Source organism: Mus musculus, chromosome 15 (genome assembly GCF_000001635.26).
Source record: "Mus musculus strain C57BL/6J chromosome 15, GRCm38.p6 C57BL/6J".
Taxonomy (NCBI): domain Eukaryota; kingdom Metazoa; phylum Chordata; class Mammalia; order Rodentia; family Muridae; genus Mus; species Mus musculus.
In genome coordinates this window covers 58,067,195-58,081,554 of record NC_000081.6, presented here as the reverse complement: position 1 = coordinate 58,081,554, position 14,360 = coordinate 58,067,195, and the positions used below count along the sequence as shown (strand labels likewise).

Genomic DNA, 14,360 nt, shown 5'->3' with positions numbered 1-14,360 from the left:
GCTGAAAGGTTTTAGCAACAAGCTGAATTTCCTTTCCCATGTTGACCCCCATGTCTCTTGACAGTTTTAGGAATGGATTTTTCTACTCAGAGACAGTGCCTTTTTGTATTGTGTATTCTTCAGATAGTTCTACAAGAACACAGTAACTGTTCAATTAATCATGGGCATTTAGATCGATCTTTCTTTAATATTATTATTGCTGTTGTTACTTTATGTGTATGAGTGTTTTTGCCTGCATGATATCTGTAATGTCATGGGTCTGCCTGGTGCCCGTGGAGGCCAGAAGAAGGCATCGGATCCCCAGGATCTGGAGTCACAGATGGTTTTGAGCCACCACATGGGTGCTGAGAATGAAGCTCAGAGCCTTCATTCTTCAGTGCTCTTAATCACTATGCTATCTTATCTCTTTAGCCCCTAGGCCAATATTTGTTAACACAAAGCCTTAAGTTCAATTATGTAAAAGTTGCCACAGCTGCATGTCCAAAGCAGATTCACAACTGCATCTGATAGCCACTAAATTTGCATTTCCTACCAGGAGTGGGATGGACCTGACCACCTATTTTTAAGTAAAGTACTCTAGTAATATTCATGCATGCTAAAGTTTAATGACTGCTAATTAGCATCTTCTGCTAAGACTGTGAGACAGTGAAACGTTGTATTTCCTAGCTTACATATTGCTTTCCTAATTGTCTGCTATCTGTGTCCTAACCTTTAAATATTTTCTTTTAAAGACAGAGTGCAGGCTGGTCCTTACTCTGGAGACCAGGCTGGAATCACAGGCATGGGCTACCATGGCCTAGCTCTAAAATTTTTGATTAAAAAGAATATACTGCAGGAAGGCAGGAAGAAAGCTTAGTTCTTGACCTTAAATTAGCAGTTGGCCTCCAGAGGTTCTTTTATGGTTCAGGATTGTGCCAGAGACCTGTGATAGGGAGAGGCCCCCAAAAGGTCTATGGAGATGACTCTAGCTGAAACTCCTAGAAGTAAGAGATAGGGATCCTGGGATCCTGGGACTCCCAGTGAAAGAATAAGGACAGCAATCCAACATAAAACCTTTGACCCAGGGGCTGGAGAGATGGCTCAGTGGTTAAGAGCACTGACTGTTCTTCCGAAGGTCCTGAGTTCAATTCCCGGCAACTACATGGTGGCTCACAACCTGTTGCCTGCCTGCCTGCCTGCCTGTGGATCCCATTCCCCTAAATGGTCCACCTTGTCTAGCCTCAGTGGAAGAGGATGCACCAGGGGTTGGGGAGTGAGAGAGTGGGAATGAGGGGGTGACACCCAGAGAGGAATGTAGGATAGGGGGAGGACTTGTGTGAGGGGAGAAGAAGGGCTAATATTGGGTTGTAAATTAAGTGAATAAATAAATTAAAAATTATTAGTTGGCTAAGAAAGGAGATTTAATACCATATTAAGTGATGTGGAGTGCAGTTTCTTTCTTCTTTTTCTTGCTCTCATGTGTATTATTATAATGCCCTTTTATTTTTAAAGACTTATTTATTTTATGTATATGAGTATACTGCAGCTGTCTTCAGACACGCCAGAAGGGGGCATCAGATTCTATTACAGATGGTTGTGAGCCACCATGTGGTTGCTGGGAATTGAACTCAGGATCTTCTGGAAGAGCAGACAGTGCTCTTAACTGCTGAGCCATCTCTCCAGGCCTATAATGTTTTTTAAAAAGTCATTCTTTTTGAAACAAGGGGTAGTAGCATACACATTTAATTCCAGCACTCAGGAGACAGAAGCAGCTGCATCTCTGTGAGCTCAAGGCCAGCCTAGTTTACAAAGTGAGTTCAAGGACAGCTGTGCTACATAGTGAGATAAACACACACACACACACACACACACACACACACACACACACACACACACTGCTGTTTTGTGTTTTCCAGACTGTTTAGTGTAGACTTTTTTTTTTTTTTGTAGAAATAAATTTATACCCTAATAGGTAGACCAACCTAGGTGGCACCATGATTCAGTTATAAAGCCTAACAATATGTTACTCTTCAACTCCATATGCAGAAGTTAGATTTTCTTGTCCTGGGTTCCCAGCTATACTTCTGTGCTAGAGAAAGGAGTGGGGCAGGGGGAGGATTTTTATAACTGTCAGGAGGAGCACAGTACTCATTTCTCCAGCCATTACCATACGTTTATTATTTACATGGAACGTGCAGTTAGAGGAACAGGAAAGGACTTGTCCTAAAGCTGACTTTGAAAGCTTGTTTGGGGGAACAACATTTAGAATGATCATCTTTTGTTGTTGTTGTTCACCCTCTGAACTAGCCATCAGAGAATTGTGGGACCTTTCCATTAGGGCATATTTCTCAAGCTCCCCTAACTATAGTCAAATGTTTAAAGTGTCTTAGTTTGATGTATTTTTGGTCTGTTTTATGGTATCATGTTTTAAAAACTGCCCCCCCCCAAGGGTAGAAAGAAGAAAAAGAACAACAGAGGGACGTGCCTACAAACAGAGCTGCTGGAAGTCTGTTCCTCAGACCAGGCTGGCGTTTACCACTTTTTATTCCAAGGGCTTCATTTTCTCCCAACACTCTCTTCAGTGTTCCAAAGGTGGGGTGGGCTCTGAAGAGCAAAAGCGCTGTGCTTTTTAGAACCCTACTGAACGACTTCTCATCTCTAACAGGGCTGAAGTCTTGTCATGCTCGTCTGGGGATGACAAGCCGCCAAGTTTGTGCATAAAAACTCTAGGCTTCTCACTGTGCCAATCCGCGGTTAAAACTCACTTCTGGAGCTGCGCAGCTGTTAAAATCAGTCATATTTACAATTTTTATAAATGAGTTTATTTTAATAGAAACAAGTTACCCTGTAAGCGTGGTCTCTAAACAGATTTATGTGGGCTGGCACAATCTGCTATGGGAAACATATATGCATATTGCTTAAGTCTGCAACGTTCTCTCTCTCTCTCTCTCTCTCTCTCTCTCTCTCTCTCTCTCTCTCTCTCAAGTGCTGGTAACAGTCTTGCTTTGTGCAAGGATGCCAGATAATTGGCAGCACTTCAGCCAGGGATACTGTTCCCAGCACTGTGCTATTGAAATTGTTTTCCTGGACAGAAATGCCCTGTGGGAGTGACCTTAAATTGGGAGGCTTTGGGGAGTGAAACAGGCTGGCTGCTTTAGAGAGAGAGGGATAAGACTATAAACTAGTGCTAAAAAGGAGGAATAAGAAAAGGGAAACAGAGAGAGAGAGAGAGAGAGAGAGCTAGAAAGCGAAGTCCATATGCCTCAGCCACTTCAGATTCTCCTCAATTTTCACTTTGATGTATTCTATGAGCATGTGTTTTTGCCTAGCATCTAGTCTGTAAGATCCTGGAAGACAGAACAGAGCCTTCCGGATCCATGGCTTCCACATCTATGATTCAACCAACTGTGGATCAAAATGTTCAGGAAAAAAAAAATCATGCATCTCTGCTGAACGAGTCAACTTTTTTTCTTGTCTCGGTATGTTAAACAGTTACAGTACAGCAGCTCTTTGCCTGGTGTCTACATCATCCTAATAGAGATGAGGTAAATTCCATCGGGGCATGTGCACAGATTATATGCAAATTCCATACCAGTTTATTTAAGGGACTTGAACAACACTCTATTTGGGTATCATGGAGGGTTCCAGAACAATCCCTTTTAGATACCAACGGACAACAGGATGGCCTTACTCAGTTTTACATCTCCTTTAGTGTCCGGCACATGTGGTCCTCAAAAAGCAAATGGTTGAATGCATGAACAAAAGGTTGAATATCTGAATTTAAAATATTTTCTTTGTTCAGAGTTAAATCCTAAACTGGGATTCTCAGTGGACCTGGAACTGTCTTTGGGGTGAGCATAAACTGGTGTGTGTGTGTGTAACTTTTTGTCTTGTATTTTTCTTATGAGGGATACATAAATACATTGTGTATTTAAACACATTGTGTATTAAATACATTGTGGAGAATGCATTGTTTTATTTTACTGATGTTAGTACTGTATTATAAATACTTTCCATTAAACCACTTTCTATTAAAAACTACACTGATTTCTTAAATTCTTTGTATAAGTAGTTTGCATTCTGAATTTAGTTTCAAGGGGCTTGAGCGCTATTAATTTTTGTTTTAAGAATGGGCCGAGAGTGGGACAGGGTTGGGTTCCTCTGCTGGTGAGACCATTAAGCCTCAGCATACACAAGTTTTAGAATTTTAGGATGCAACTAAATATTGTGCACGTTGATATCAGCAGCCAGGTCTTCCCTTCATGTAAATGCAGAGTGCAAATTTTCGGGCTGGTGTGGCTTGGTGGAGCTCTGCTATCAAAACACAAAAGGGTCCATGACTGGAATGGGGGTGGGGACTAAACATCCAGGCGCCAAAGAGTTCTCTTACGTCCGTCCGGAGCGGCGAGTACAGGAGCGAACACTCGGAGTGGTTTCCTTTCGCCCTCGTTTGTTATATTCAATGGAACAATGACGAGAGGGCTGAAGGGCAGAGGTGGGGAAGACGCTGAGGTCCTCGGCTGGCCGCGCTGCGGGGCTGGTGCCCACTGCGGAGAGCTCGGCTTCAGTCAGTGGCTCTCCGGGGAAAGAGGGACGGCAGCAGGAAGCAGAGGCGGGAGGCTCCAAGTGGGGCCACACTTAACTTTTCCCGTCCAAAGCTGGAACTACGGGGCTCCTGCTGGACTCGGGCTAGGAAGAGGCGGAGCAGCGGCTGACAGGAGCGCGGGACTGTTGACAGCGGGTGGGGGCGCGGCTGGCATCCAGAGGGCGCTGCCAAGGAGGAGCCGAGAGTGACAGTGGGCGTGGCTTAGGGAGGGGCGGGGCCTTAGGACGCCGGCTCCGGGAGAGATGGGGTTGGTTTCGGAGGACCTAGGCAGTTTCAAGGGAAGAAAGCGACCGAGGTCGCGGGAGGCGGGGTCCGACTTCTGACGACCGCTGGCCGAGCAATCGCTTGAACGGGGCGGAGCCTCGCAGGCCCTGGAGGAGGAGCTTCTCGCGACGGGGCGTGGCTTCTAGTGACAGAGGCGTGGCCCCCTCCTGACAGGGGGCGTGACTCTCCCTGACAGAGGGCGGGGCGGCGCACACCTCCCGCAGCGCCCGGTTCTAGAGGAGCGGCCTGGGTCGCATCCCAGAGGAGCGGCGGAGTCCTCGAGTGGGGTGCCCGGCTCGTCCCCGCCTCGGCTGGCTCCTCCTCGCGGCCCTTGTGGGTTCAGGGAGCGGAGTCTCTCTCGCACCCTGGCCTGGCCTCTCGGCGCTTCTGCCGGGCTGCAGAGCTCCGTGGGGGGCCCCCTCGCGCGAGGGCCCTCCGAGTGGTTCCGGGGTTAGGGTTCACGGGTCAGAGTTGACTCCCTGAAAAGTGCAGTCGCTCTGAAATGCAAGATGGCGGCGGCGAGGCGCTGAGGCGAGGCGGCCCCTGCAGGTAGCTGCGCGAGCGGGCTGGGGACTGGGCCTCGCGGTTGCGGGTGGAACCCGAGCAGGAACTCGCGGCGGGTAGGGAAGCCGAGAGGCGCGGGCGCTGGCGCGACACGGGACGGGGCAGCAGCGGGACACAGACACCCCCCCCCTCTTCGGGACCCAGCCCACGGTGCTGGGGCACGCAAGATCGGACCCGGGGGGAACTGGGCCTGCCCCGCGGCGGGGCGGACGGAGTCGCAGCTCCCGGATTCTCTCGGGGGTTGTCAGAGCGAGGACGGAGCTCTGGGTGGAGGGTTTGGAGGGAAAGCCCCAGCGCCTTGGTTGGGAGAGCACTGAGTAACTTGGGGGCGCAGAGGGGATGGGGAGCCGGTCTCCCTGGGGGGAAGGACGTCTCTGGGACAGCGGACCCTAACTACCGTGCGGGTCCTGGGGAAGATCTCCAGCGTTGGGCCTCCGGAGGCGTGAGGCCACCTCGTGGGGACACGGCGCAGCCCCCCTCTGAAGAGTCAGCCAAGGATCTCCGGCTGGACTGTAGCGCACTGGCTTTGGGGTCGGAGCAACGGGAAACCTCAGCAGAGAAGACTCAGGAGTTGCATCCCCAAGAAGTATAGTGCGAAGTATATTTTGAGGAAGAGCAGGCTTTTAGGGGAGAAGTTCATTAAAGAGGGTGGAAACACACTTGTCTCTGCTTAGGTAGTGGAGCGGGAGTGCAGACTTGGGAGAGCGATGGACCAGAGGAAACTCCAAGCCTTGGGGCTTAAAGGGAATTGGCTAGGAGGGAATAAAAAGGACTGGGGTCTGATGGCAGGAAAGCCGAGCCCTGACTCATTTCTTGTGTATTTACACCGAAGTTCCAAGAGAGGGACTTAGAATTCTTTGTTTCGGTACTCCAAAGGTACCAGTAAGAAACGAACCAAACGGAAGAATAAGATTCTGTTTGCTATCCTTAGCTTACTCTGGGCAAAGCAATTGGAAAACTGAATGTAGAGAAGAAGCATAGATAAAGTAGGAATGCTCACAGTACTTTTCTGTCACTAACCCTTCTCTAAAAGACAAGACCAAAACAAACCAAGAAGAGATAAAATTTAGGAGGAAATTATGAGAAAGGCCGATTGAGAAGTTGTGACATTTTTAGGGTGGGATTCCATGCAATTCGAAGAAGCAATTCTCTCGGAGATTAATATTATGGCAAATGAAAATCCGGAAGGACCACTCCTTCCCCAGGAAAAGACTGTGTATTGTGGGGTACACAAGTACACCTTTCTATTTGTGGTGCTGGTCATTGTATTTCAGAAGTCTTTGTCCTAACACTTTAATTTGTATGCAGTAGTAATTACCTGTTTCTTTTTAAAATGCCTTGAAAAAGTCATTATTTCAAACTGGCAGTGGGGATTAATAGAAGTTTGTTCAAACAAGGCTACTGGCACATAGATTATTTCTAAAGAAGCAATTCTGATTCCAGATTTTAAGCGAAGGAAAGAAAGGCTGAGTGCTGCCAGGGACAGTAGTTGGGTAACAGGGCATATAAGGAAAAGGACATTCATGAATATTTTTTATCTTAGTTTCTCTCTCCATCCTCCAAGCATTTTAAAAGTATACAGACTAATTTTAGGCAAAGTAAAATGCATAATCTTAGATTTTGTTTTGAATTGAAGTTTCAAAACATAGCCTAGTCTGGCCTTGATGCCATGGCAGTCCTCCTGCCTCTTCCTTGTCAGTGCTGGGATTACAAGTGTGTACCACCATCTCAATCTTAGATACTAATTTTTTACATTTTTGTTTATTTGTGTTTGAGTGCAGTTATGTGCACATCCCACTGCCTGCATGTGGAGGTCAGACGACAACTTTCAGGAGTTCTGGGTAGCAGACTCAGGTTGTCAGGCTTGGTGGTAAATGTTTTTACTGACCAAACACCTCACTGACCCTTAGGCATTTTTGTTAATATAGAATTTATAGTATTTTATTTATCAATGATTTTTTTTATAGAACTACCTCTTGATATGTTTTATTTGACTGCTTAGATTAAAATGAGAAAAAAGCCGGGCATGATGGCACATGCCTTTAATCCTAGCACTTGGGAGGCAGAGGCAGGCGGATTTCTGAGTTCGAGGCCAACCTGGTCTAAAAAAGTGAATTCCAGGACAGCCAGGGCTACACAGAGAAACCCTGTCTCGAAACAAACAAACAAACAAAATGAGAAAAAATAAACTCCAAGAGTCCTAGTGACTTCCGTAACTTATGACAGTCCTGAGCCATTTGTACATTCTCAAAAGAGCTTAATGTTTTTGGTAGAGATGCTTTAAACATACAGGTCAGGTATAACCAGCTTATAGCTCAGCATTTGGAACACCAACTTTAACTATGTGCTGTTCTTTGCTTTTCCCACAGTGCATATAGCTCTAGTGTTATACTCACTTCTGAACAGATTAGTCTGGCAAACCAGAGAGGCATACATAGATACCAGATGGTTTGAAAATATGCTAAGGCTGAAAACATAAATGTGTCTGTGTAGAAGATGCTCATCGGTAGCTTCGTCTCCAAGCATCTGAACTTGCTTGGCTTGAGGGTAGGACACGAAAGATGTCACAGTGGTTTTACCTTTCAGGATTCTTGGTTTTGCTGAAAAGGAGCAGAGGTTTGCTGTCTTACTAATGTAGTTGATAGCATACACATGGAGGCTTGTTTCAAAGAGTTCCTGTTTTGTTTAATTCACACTCATATGGAAAAGTGATGTGATGAGGTATTTTCTCTTTTACTGTCATGCACTCTTTTTTTAAAAGTTTATTTATTTATAAGTGCTCTACTACATGTGCACCTGCATGACAGAAGAGGGCATCAGATTCCTTTATAGATGGCCATGAGCCACCATGTGGGGGCTGGGAATTGAACTCAGGACCTGTGGAAGAATAGCCAGTGCTCTTAACTGCTGAGCCATCTCTCCAGACCCTACTTTCATGCACTCTTTTTAAAAAGTTATAATATTGCTTGTGTTTGGGCATTTTGTCTACATGTATATCTGTGCACCGTGATATGCAGTGCCCTCAGAGGGCAGAGGAGGTGGCTGGATCCCGTGGAACTGGAGGTATAGGCAGATGTGAGCCTTCATGTTGGTGCTGGGAATTGAACCCAGGTCCTCTCTCCTCTGGAAGGACAGCCAATACTTTTAAGGACTGAGCCTCTCTCCAGATCTTGGTCATGTTCTTAAAAGATATTCAGCCTGGCAGTGGTGGCACATGTATTTAGTCTCAGCTTTTGGGAGACAGTGGCAGGTGAATCTCTGAGTTCAAGGCCAGCCTGGTTCAACAGAATGAGTCTAGGGCTAATCTTGTCATTTTATATCATCTGTGTTCTTCAATGTATGTGCCATGAAGAGACACACATATACACACAGATGTTTAACTGATATGTACCTTTGGCCTAAACAAGTACAATGATACATTTTAGAAAACAAATATATATTGGCAGTTTCAGAATGACTTTTGTTCAAGGAGGTCAGCTGAATAAATGTTTGTTTATGTGTGTTTTTAAGTCCTATCCTTGCTATATAGCTCAGACTGGCCTGGAACTTTCAATCCTCCCGCCTCTGTCTCCTTCTCCTGAGTACTATAATTATAAACACATAGCTAAGTTTGAATAGTTTTGTTTTGTTTTGTTTTGGAGAGGGTCTCATGTAGCCCAGGCTGACTCAAGCTCCTTATGTAGCCAAGGAGGTAATTGAACTGCTCTTCCTAACCCAACCTACTGAAAAAAATCTAGGGTTACCATTGTGCTCTGAGGGCCAGTTTATGTTGTGCTGGGAACTGAGTCCCTAAGGCCTTGCATTCTATGTGAGTCCTCTATTAACAATAGCCCTGAGAAATTATTTTTGTTGGGTTTTCATTTTCAGTTTTTAAATTTAGAATTAAAAAATTCATATCAGAGCTTATTTTGAAACAGCAGTAATAGTAGCTATAAATGTATATATGTAAATGTATATTTATTATGTAAAATAAAGCTGTCAGGGCACTAGAAGATGGCTCAGTGGATGAATACTTGCTGCTAATCACCTTAATTTGATTCTCAGAACCCCTTTAGTACTCTGGTCTAAAGAAGGGAAATGGACTTCTAAAAGTTGTCTTCTGCACCATGGCATGTGCCATCCTTCCAAATATATACACAAGTAAATAAATAGATATTAAAATAATAGCTATCATTAATTATAGGTGATGGATATTTTTTATATGATTTGAGTCCCCCTTTTCCTCTTCCTCAATATGCATTTCTCCTTTTTGGTTGTCATGAAAGGACATAGGATGCTTTGATATTTGCGGATATTTACTTATAGTTATGCCTCCCTCCTATCCTAAATGTTTACTTTCATCTACAGCCCATGTTTTGTGAAAAAGAAGGTTGTTAAAACTTAACTGGGTATGGACTGTGTAGAGGCATATAGGAGTGTAAAGGTTAACAAGACCAATTCTTCCTCTATAATGTAAGATTATTTATGTCAAAGATTTGTTAATTTTGTGAAATACCCTTTACAATGTGTCATATAGTAATGATTCATTTTGAAGGTAACTCAGAGTATGTCTGTGTATAGGGCTTGAATTATATTATTTGTCTACTGTTAAAGTCAACTTAATATATCAGCATTATAAACAGGGAATGCAATGTACAGGTTGACTGTCAACCAGATCTTAGAAATATTTTATAGTTTATTAGCACTGATCAAATTTTAAGCAAAGACTTCCTTTGTTATATAATGTGACACTAATATAAGTAAAACCCAAACAAAATTCATTATGTTCTTACCAAGTACCAAAAAATAGCCTAAGAGCTATTTTCTTCTTCTTCCAGTCCTCAGAACAGCGCCATTAACAAAGTCCTGCTGCTTGCTCCAGCCTATTTTGATGAGGAGGCTGAGCACACAGACTCAGCCTGTGTTTAAAACCTTGTTTAAAACCAAGCAGGTAGTGAGCAGCAGTGCTGGGGCTTGTCCAGCTTGTTGCAGAGCTCAGACTTCTAGGTCTTTATAATTACTGCCAGGACAGCTTGTTCTTTTTTATTGTATAATGTACATGCTTGAGTTCTTTAATTTCTGAAATACGCTCACCCTAAATTAAAAAAAAATACTCTGGATTAGAAATGTCCTTAAGGAATCTCTATATCAAAACTGGAATAGCATCAGAGAAATGCGGTTTTCATTCAGAAGAATCAGAGAGCTCATCTGGTGTGCCTCTCTTGGTCTGTGCCTTCACGTGTCTTGGCAGCTCATCTCAGGAGAGTCTTGTTCAGTAAAACATCTTACCCTTTCTGTGTGATTTAAGAATGAATTGCAGTTGACTACCAATTTCCTGCTGTATTAATAATTCACTTTTGAAAATAACCTTTCTCTGTGGCAGCTGTTCCCTATTTTCTCTCCTTATTCACATCCTGTAATGGGTGCTAAGGAGTGGTTGAATGTGGAGATACTAAAAAACAAAATTGTGTAGTCCGACATGCAATGCTTCACTGTGTCTGCCAGTAAAGTGCTTTTACTTTTCATGAAACTAGTGGAAGGTTTTGGCCTAAGCTTTTATTCAGTGGATGTTTTACTAGTGGATGTTTTACTATATTTACAATATTTCTTAAGACTTTATAAGCTTGTATGTACTATTACCAGGAATAAGAACATAAGATACTTGGGAAAAATAAAAGATGATTTTCTGTTTCTCTGTGCTTTAGAGTATCTGTGATTTAAGAACAGCAACAAAAATATTTCTACTTTCAGGGCTAGGGAGATGGTCAGTGGTTAGAAGCACTGACTGCTCTTCCAGAGGACCCAGGTTCAATTCCCAGCACCTGCATGGCGGCTCACGACTGTCTGTAATTCCAAGAACTGACACCCTCACACAGACATACACACAGGCAAAACACCAATGTAGATATAAATAAATAAGTGAAATATTTCATCTTTCAAAAGTACTGCTGTTATTTTAGTTAAAGAAGCAGTTGTAGTTTTTATTAAAACTTCCCAGTGTATTAGGTACTCTTGGAAATATACCAAACATTTTAGACATTAGTTTGAATTTTCTGAGAATGATGAGTTAAAAATGTTGCGTGTATATGATAGGGTCTCTCACTGTGTAACTCTGGATAGGCTGGAAATTGTTATGTAGACTTGGCTGTTCTTGGACTCATTGAGGTCCGACTGCCTCTGCTTCCCAAGTGCTGGGATTAAAAACATGCAGTGCCATGAAGGGCAATTCTAATTGTTTGTAATACATGTGGAACGTTTAGCAGGTAGGGCCCAGCTGGAGGAAGTGGGTCTCTGGGTTCTAGGTAACCCAGCCAAACCTTCCTGATGCTTGCTGGGTCCATGGATATGTGAGCACATTTCTTCAGGTGCCTGTAGCCATGAATGCTGCCATGCCTTCCTCACCATAAAACTGTGAGCCAAAAGAAGTCCTTTTTCCATCTGCTGCTTCTGTAACAGAGTTTGTGACAATAGGATTTTGTCATTTTATTGAAAATAATATGTTACTGGATTGTTCTGTATAAGTAGATTTTTAAAGCACCTTTGTGTTTCTTATCAGTATTGCGTTTGGCATTTAAATATATGTATATGTGTGTGTGTGTGTATTAATTTCTATGAGGAAATAAATTTTCCCCCAGAATTAAACACTTTTTAAAAGCCAAGGTCTAAACTGTGGTAGTTAGTAAGTCCAGGTAATATCGAGAATAATAAAATAATAGTATATTTTTCTTTGTAGAAGACTGCTAGCTACTTTGGGACAATTTGTGATGATGGCCTGAGCCAAGTACCTCATTTGAAGGGATAACCTTCTGCTTTAAGGAACAGAATGCTGAAGAAGCTATGGCAGGTATGTGCTTCCTCATTCAGGGATGGTAAAGCCCTATACAGATGTACTCACTTAAGTGTCCATAATACTGTATTTGACTAATGTTTTAAAATCTGCCTATAATCAAGATTCCAGGGGATATAGTGCCCTCTTCTTGCTTCCGTGAGCACCTATATACATGCATGTGCATACACACACACACACACACACACACACACACACACACACACAGTCTTAAAAAAAGGACAGTGATTCTCTCTTTTTTACTTTTTCTTTTCTTAATGTTTTCCTTAAAACAGCAGCTAAGGGGTAGAGAGATGGCTCACTAGTGGTTAAGAGCACTTACTATATCTGGAATGACAGCACAAGTCTTTAAATCTCAGCACTTGAGAGGCAGAGGCAGGTATATCTCTGTGAGTTGGAGGCTAGCCTGGTCTACACAGTGAATTCCAGGACAGCCAGAACTACATAGTGAGACTGTCTCAAACTCCTCCCACCAAAAAAGGAGCACTTCTTTCTAGAGGTCTTCAGAGGACCTGAGTTCAGTTCCCAGCATCCAGCCAGTGACTTACACCTGCCTGTAACACCTGCTCCAGATCAGATGCCACCTTCTGGCTTCCATGTGGAACCTGCCACATGTGGAATACACTCACATTGAGACACACATATGCATACCTATGAATAAAAATAAAAATTAATAGTAAAAAGCAACTGTGCAGGCCAGGAGAGGGTGTCAGATCCCCTGGAAGTAGAGTTACAGGTAGTTGTGAACTGCCTGACATGGATGCTAAGAACCAAGCCTGAGGCCTCTGCAAGAGCAGCAAGCACTCTTACCTGCTGAGCCACCTCTCTAGTCCCTCATAATACATCTTATTTAGGATATTTGTAACAATAGATTTATTTTTATGTATTTATGTAAGTATTTATTTAATGTACACTGTAGCTGTCTTCAGACACACCAGAAGAGAGCATTGGATTCCATTACAGATGGTTGTGAGCCACCATGTGGTTGCTGGGAATTGAACTCAGGACCTCTGGAAGAGCAGTCAGTGCTCTTAACCACTGAGCCATCTCTCCAGCCATTATTTAGGATGTTTATAATTTGTTTTTCAGCTAATATTTGCCAAAGTCTGCCATATGTCAGGCACTGCACCAGATGCTCTAATAATGTGGCTTGAAGACAAGGAACATGGTCAGTGAAGGACCTAAATGTGGGGAAATTGATCTAAAATTTTACTGCTCTTTTGTTTATGTTAAAACTCCAACCAGCTACTGTGACACATGCCTTTAATGCTAGAACCTGGGAGGCAGAGATGGGTGGGTCTTTGAGGTTAAGACCAGCCTGTTCTACACATCAAATTCCAGGCCTGCCAGAATTACAAAGTGAAATCGTTCTTAAAAATAAATCAATAAAATACAATATTTAGGGCCAGTAAAATGGCTCAGTCTTTTGTAAAGCCCGATGTCCTAAATTTCATCCCTGAGACCCACACCCTAGAAGGAGAGGACCAACTCTTGCAAGTTGTCCTTCGACATTCAGATATATGCTGTGGCACACATGATCACACACTGAAAATAAAGAAATGTAATTAAAAAATACCTTTAAGACATAAATACTTGAAAATACACTGTAAATATACAGGCTACTGATAATAGTGAATTATAATTATGAAAATTAGTATGTTATACTTTTACTTATATTAAACATTCCAATTTTTGAATAATTGGCTGTGCTTTACATTTTGATAAATTTTACCTAATTTTGGAGTTTACAGGAAACATTACATGATATACTATAGTCTTGAAATAATTTAGTCCAATTGTTATTTTAAATATTTTTAAAAATCAAATAAATATATCCTCACTGAAATAGGTAATAAGTTGCCTCATTTTATAAATAGGAACTATAATGGACAGATGAATGATCTTCCAGTTTCTTAAGGAAAGATAGCCTTACTCAGAACAAAGCATTCTTTTTTTTTTTTTTTTTCAGAATTGCTTCTTTAATCAGCTTTTTCTTTGCCTAAGATTTGATTCCTGTGAACTTTTTTAAGGGGTGTGGTTGGGACAAGATCCCCTCCCTGGCTGCACTTGAACTCTTCCTCAGCCTAGGATTACAGCTCTGGAGTTACTGGTTGAGCCACC

The 14,360-nt window shown here is 42.9% G+C and overlaps 1 protein-coding gene across 2 annotated transcripts in view; it reads left to right on the top strand.

Annotated features, from left to right (window-relative positions):
* Positions 1-5,046: 5,046 nt before the first annotated feature.
* The window catches only part of Zhx1 (zinc fingers and homeoboxes 1), a 29,506-nt gene continuing 20,192 nt past the window's right edge, over positions 5,047-14,360 (top strand). For both annotated transcript variants that reach the window (NM_009572.4, NM_001042438.2), the window contains exons 1-2: positions 5,047-5,398; positions 12,126-12,236. The gene's annotated coding sequence lies outside the window, so the exon portion shown is untranslated. The remainder of the gene's footprint in view (positions 5,399-12,125; positions 12,237-14,360) is intronic.